At 40.8% G+C, this 6,000-nt stretch overlaps 1 protein-coding gene across 3 annotated transcripts in view; it reads left to right on the top strand.

Moving 5' to 3' along the window:
- Positions 1 to 518: 518 nt before the first annotated feature.
- The window catches only part of IHO1 (interactor of HORMAD1 1), a 68,834-nt gene continuing 63,352 nt past the window's right edge, over positions 519 to 6,000 (top strand). For 2 of the 3 annotated variants that reach the window (XM_078152386.1, XM_078152385.1), the window contains exons 1-2: positions 519 to 588; positions 5,544 to 5,674. The gene's annotated coding sequence lies outside the window, so the exon portion shown is untranslated. The remainder of the gene's footprint in view (positions 589 to 5,543; positions 5,675 to 6,000) is intronic. The other variant, XM_078152387.1, reaches the window with a different exon arrangement.

The raw sequence follows: 6,000 nt of genomic DNA, 5'->3' as shown, positions 1-6,000 counted from the left end.
AAGACAGCTTGGCACTACTAGTGGAGAGGGCCCTAGCTGCATCAAAGGACCTGGGTTCAAATCCCTCTCTGACAATTGCTATCTGGGTCCCTGGGCTTCAGTTTCTTCACCTGTAAAACGACAGGGTTGGACTAGTTCCACTCTACGGATTCTTCCAGCTCCAGATGGCAGTGAGTCACAAACATCTTGCTTTCAGATCAGTCAAATTTGCAGGGGCTGGAAGTACCAAGATTAAAAAATGAGAGCCCCTGTCCTCGAGGGGCTTACAGTTTCTTCATTAACCACTTTCTCTTGTGTTGTCTTCACAATGAAACGGGGACCGTCATGAGAGTCCAGGACTGGGTTTCTTCCACACCTTGTGCGGGTGATACAAACTGGGAAGGTTAGGGTCCTCTAGTCCTTCAACCAGGGGGTCCCCGACCTTACGGTTCCCATGCCTTGCTGATGCGCCCCACATTTCCCCCGGCCAGGGATGCCCCAGGTCACGTGCTCGTTACTGTCCTCTGATTGGTTGCTTCTTCTGGTCATGTGGGCAGCAGCAGGGTGGTGCCTCTAGCGGAGGTGAGGCACACGTGTCACACAAAGAGGGTGAGGCTGTATTTTTTTGCTGGGATAGGGGTGGATTAAAAGATACCCAGGCTTAGGGAGTCTAGCTAGGGTCGCTACCTGAGGGGAGTTCCTGGGGCGCGGAGGCTGGAGTGGGGGTGGGGCAGCCTGCTAGAGTAATTCCCTCCCATTTCATTCTGTGAGAAGTGAGCCACCCCCTCACCCCCCCACGTTGTGGGGTGGGGCGCTCTGGAGAGGAGGCCTCTTACCTCGCGCATCCCCTCCCCCCTCCGTGCGCTGCCTTCCCTTTCCCTCTGGCCGTGCTGTGCAGGCTCCGCCCCTCCCCTATCCTCTGCCTCTGCTGGGCAGAAACCAGGCCCCGTCTGTACAGTGTAAGCTCCATGAGGGCAGGTTCTCTTTCGAATTTTGAGTTTGTTAAACCTCTGTAGGCCCTCCCCAAAAGGCACCTGTGTCCTGTCCTTTCCACCCTGCCTTCCCTCTTCCTGCGACTGCAGACTCCTCATCCACACAGAACCCCATCTCAAGCCCTCTCCACCATACATGCACAGACCCTTCTCAGTCGTGGATTAGGACGTGTTCTTCCCATATAGAACACTTTATAGCTAATCGTGTGTTTATGGGCAAATCATTTAACCTGTCATAACTCCAGTTTCTTCATCTGTAAAATGAGTAATGTGTTATTTGTCTACTGGATAAGAGGCTCAAATGCTAGCTAGGCTGGCTAACAATAGTGCTTAAGATTTCCTCTTAGCTGTTAGATGCATTGTATGAAGAGGCAACCTAACACGTAGACACACATGCTATATACTCTTTTTTTATAATCCTTTTAGCCTCTCTCACCATATATTTCTCTACTTCTTCCCCTCACCTTTGAGTCTTCCCTTCATGTACACACACCCCTCCCTGTATATACTTTACCACACATGAAAAATGTGTATATATAGGTGTATCTTAATATACATGTATGTGTATAGATATGTATGTATATATTTATACATACCTGTTATACATACATATATGTATATATGTGTGGATACACATACCCACCCATTTCTTCCCCAACATACATAATATAATAGCAGTAGAAATGATGAGGGTAACCTGACTCTTTGAAGTAGTACATTTTATCTATGGACATATAGATGCTGTATAGGCATTTTACTAAGTACCTTTTCACATGTAGCATCTGGCTATGCAAAGTAACAAGAATCAAGCCGGCAGATCTTCGCTTTCTGGGAAGACCTGCCATCACTGAGGTGAATACTTAAATTACAAACTTAAGTATGCAATGAGTATACATATCCAGATAGTTTAGTAACAGAAGTGTACCTTAGGAGAGGACAAGGTAAGTGCCATGGAGCTTCAGTCTCTCAGTATACCAGTTTAGTAAAAGCTGTGACCTGGCACACCCCCTTCCCTCCACCCCCCCCCTTTTTTCTGACATAAACTTAAATCAGAGTAGATAACAGTAGCAGCTTGGAATATAGCGATAGAGGAGCACTGTGATATAAGAAGTAAATGTATGTAGCTCTGAATATATAATTATCTGGGGAAAGGAGGCATCAAGGTGAGGAGTAAACAGAAAAATTGGGAATCTAGCATTTATATAAATACACCCACCATTCCTTCAACTTGACCAGTCTTGTGTGGTGATGCAGGTGTAGCTTAGTAGGAAAATGTAATCCCACATCTGTGGAGTGACAAAACCATGTGCTCCACCATTCTGATTTTGTTTCTGAGTTTATAGTAGATACTTGTTTATAAAAGTTCATGAAGTCTTACTATGAGCTGATACTGCCTTTTTAAAAGTACAAACAAATTTGTTTTCCTTGTCTTAGGTTAATTCTTTCAAGTAATATACAAGGGCTGGAGAACATGATCGCATTTTTTTCCCCTCTGAAAAGCTTCTGCTTTTTGTCTTACTTTAGATAGAAAGGTGACTGAAAAGGGTGCTAGCCAGAGGGCAGTAGAACAAGATGGAAGGAATGACTTGGTCAGAGTTTGTAAAACTTATGTAGTGTATATTTTTTAAAAGTGATAGGAAAATCTGAAGTTGTTTTCATGTGCACTAGCCAGAATGACTTGACTAGGGTATTACTCTTTAATTATTCAAACAAATAATCACATTTCTTGTAGGGGGTCCTTAGGGAATTAAATATTAGCTATTTATGAATAGAATTCTGTTTTACAGATCCTAGAATATCACTTGCAACATAGCTTAGAAGACTACCAATTAAAATATTGATTCCTTCTCAAAAACTTAATTCCTTTTCAATCCACATAATCAGCTTGACACCAGCAGGTTTAATTTAAAATTGTTTTGCCTCTTGACCCCAAAAAACATCTCATGAGACTCATTTTTATCTTGCAACTAACTAGTTCGCTATGTTTACATATCCAGGTTGGTTTGTTTGTTTTTTCAGATCTGTGATGTCATTAGGGTCAAGAACTCCTGGTGAGGAAACTCTCCTTTACCAATTTAGATCCACAACTATTCTACAATTTGTGGTTAGAGAGTTGCCTGGGCCACCAAAAGGTTAGATGACTTAGGATCACACAATCAGTGTGTGCCAGGGACTAACTGACTCAAAATCTTTCTGATCCTGAAATCTGGCTCTCTATCCATTATACTGTGTTGTCTTTCTTACATAGCTATATAATTTTTGAAGATAACTTTGGGTTCTATGATAACTTCACTGTAATGGACTTCTAAATTTTGATGGTGTCCTCTGACTTGGTTGGGTGTTGGAGCTTTGTGAGTGTAGTATGCCTTCTGGGCTCTCTCACTATCCCAACTCCCACAAACATTGGTAGGCTAAGTCCCCGGTGGGCAGCTGACTCTCCTCTCTTAAGGGTAACCATGAGGGATTGAGGTTGGTTTTTCTAGTACTATTGCTTAAAGGTTCCTATCTATGTACTCCCAGATGGTAACTAGCCAGTCAGACTTAATTGGATTTTAAAAAGAGGTGTTTACTGAGATGTTATAACAAGAATGGTTGGTATAAACATTCATCCAAAAAACTGGAGTGCTCTCTCCCACAAGTACATAGAGTCCAGGGTAAGGTGGGCTCAAGCTTAGAGAGCACATGTAGCAAAGTGGTAACTCACAGCTCCTCTTTGGAAAAGAAATCCTTTTCTCCCTTCCTGGAGAATTCATGAAGTTCCTTCCTCTAAGATGTGTGTAGCACTCTGCTGGACCTTTGTCCACTTTGTCCTCTCAGCTCCTCATGGATGCTTTATTTGTTACTAATCTATCTCTTTAATAATCAAGTAAATAGGAGGAAGGTGACACTCCCTCTGGGCTTACCTCCACCCTTTTGCTACTATGGTTACAGTGTGTAAAAGGGTCAGATTCTTCAAAAAACTCCCCAAACATTCCCACTTTCCCATATTCCTGCTTGAATCCCTCTGTGTGTGTGTGTGTGTGTGTGTGTGTGTGTGTGTGTATCAGTGAAGAGATTCAAGAAGAAAACCAGGTCGTAGACTGGGAGCATTAATATAAATATATACATACACGTATGTATGTGTGTATGTATGTATAGATATACATACATACCTGCAGAGGTGTGTCTAATTCTTTCAACTAATTTGATGTCATCTAGTTGGGCAGCTAGGTGGCGTCGTAGATAGCATACCAGCCCTGCAGTCAGGCAGACTCATGTTCCTGATTTCAAATCTTACCTCAGATACTAACTAGCTGTGTGACCTTGGGCGAGTTAATCCTGTTGGCCTCAGTTCTTCATCTGTAAAATGATCTAGAGAAGACAATGGCAAACCACTCCAGTATCTTTGCCAAGAAAACCCCAGATGGCGTCACAAAGAGTTGGACAGACTGAACAACAGCAAAAATTTCATCTAATGACTTGAAGCACTTTACTGCTTACACCTACTTTATACTTTTGATTGATTCAGTAGTGATATCTATGAATTGTTCACACCTAGTTTATAGATTTGATTGATTGAAAGAAGCATTCTCCATTTTCACCTGATAGACTTACCAGAGTGTAGAGCATCTTGTTAGTTACATTAATTGGGGCTAGGGTGAGGTATATAAAACGTCTTTTACATGGGCCTGTAAACTTTTTTGGGGGGGGGGCGGTCCAGGTAAGATTGTAGCAAGATTTGAGAACCAGAGTTCTAACTATTGATGAGCTTGTAGGCTTAGAATTCAAGTTAAATGCCAGTGGTCAATCTGTCAGGAGTTGGTGAGCTTAGCTATTCTCTTTGGAGAGTCTAGGAGGGCCTCCAGGGGAGTTCGGACTATGGCATAAGCACAAGTAGGAGTCTGAGTGAATTCCAGCCATCATTCTTGACCTTTTCTGTTTCATCAGCTAAGCTCTTTTTGAACTGCTTTTGCGTTTGAACTTTGGAATTCCTTTCAGTGTGAGTCATTTAAAGAATGTTTGAATGGAGCCAGTTGATTAAAAAAAAATCTATTCTTCTTGCTTTCATCTCCTTTAGCTATATTATTCATTTATTTGCTTTGTAAGAAGAATCTTTCAGTGGATTACTTTGAAAGTAGACTACAAAGAGGAAATTAATATATCCTTGTATTCACACAAGTTGAAACAAATTAATTAATTGCAGTATTTAGTGGTAATTGTAACCAATTTTTTTTTTCAGATAAGGCAAATGTAGCTTATGTGGTAGTCTTTAAAAGTTATTTATCTTTTGCTTTTATATCACCTTCATTTCCAAATATATTCCTTCTCCCCCCCCCTCGCCAGAGAGCCATTCCTTATAACAAAAATAAGAGAGAGAAAAAAGGGAGAAAAATAAGAACAATTTAGCAAAGTTAGCCAACACCTCAACTGAATCTGATAGTATGTGTAATGTTAATCTATTCCTATAGTCCCCCGCCTCTGCAAAAGAGAGGGAAGTACATGGTAGAGTCTTTTAAATAATAATCACTCAAATTAGAAGATAGGATTCATTTTTAATGCACTTAATTGTTGCCTGTCGTCCTTACTTTACAGTTTTTCAGCACCTTTCCCTCATTGAACTTCTTTTGTGACAAAAGCAATTAAGAAAATATTGACTCTGATAATGTATACAGTATTCTGGCTGGCAGTAGTTGTCCTTCCAACTTTCTGAAGAGAGGAAGGAGGTAGGTTTCATTATCTGTTCTCAGGGAGTCTAACTGATTTTTTTCTATTACAAAGACATGAACCCCTTTTAAGTGATTTTTTCATTTTCATTGTTGTAATCATTATGCTTATTATTTTTTAGTTCTGTTTATTTTCCTCTGTATCAGTTCATATAAATGTTCTTGTTTCTCAGAATTCCTTACATTTGTTATACTGTATAGTAATGTTCTATTACAGTCACATACTGAAGTTTGTCCAGTCATTTCTCATTTGATAGACATGCACATAGTTTGCTACCACAAAGAGTGGTGTGATGAAGATTCTGCTATATTTGGTATATTGGATC

This window comes from Phascolarctos cinereus, unplaced genomic scaffold, assembly GCF_003287225.1.
Source record: "Phascolarctos cinereus isolate Bilbo 61053 unplaced genomic scaffold, phaCin_HiC Scaffold_4;HRSCAF=312, whole genome shotgun sequence".
In the NCBI taxonomy this organism is placed as follows: Eukaryota; Metazoa; Chordata; class Mammalia; order Diprotodontia; family Phascolarctidae; genus Phascolarctos; species Phascolarctos cinereus.
This window is presented reverse-complemented; position numbering and strand designations above follow the sequence as displayed.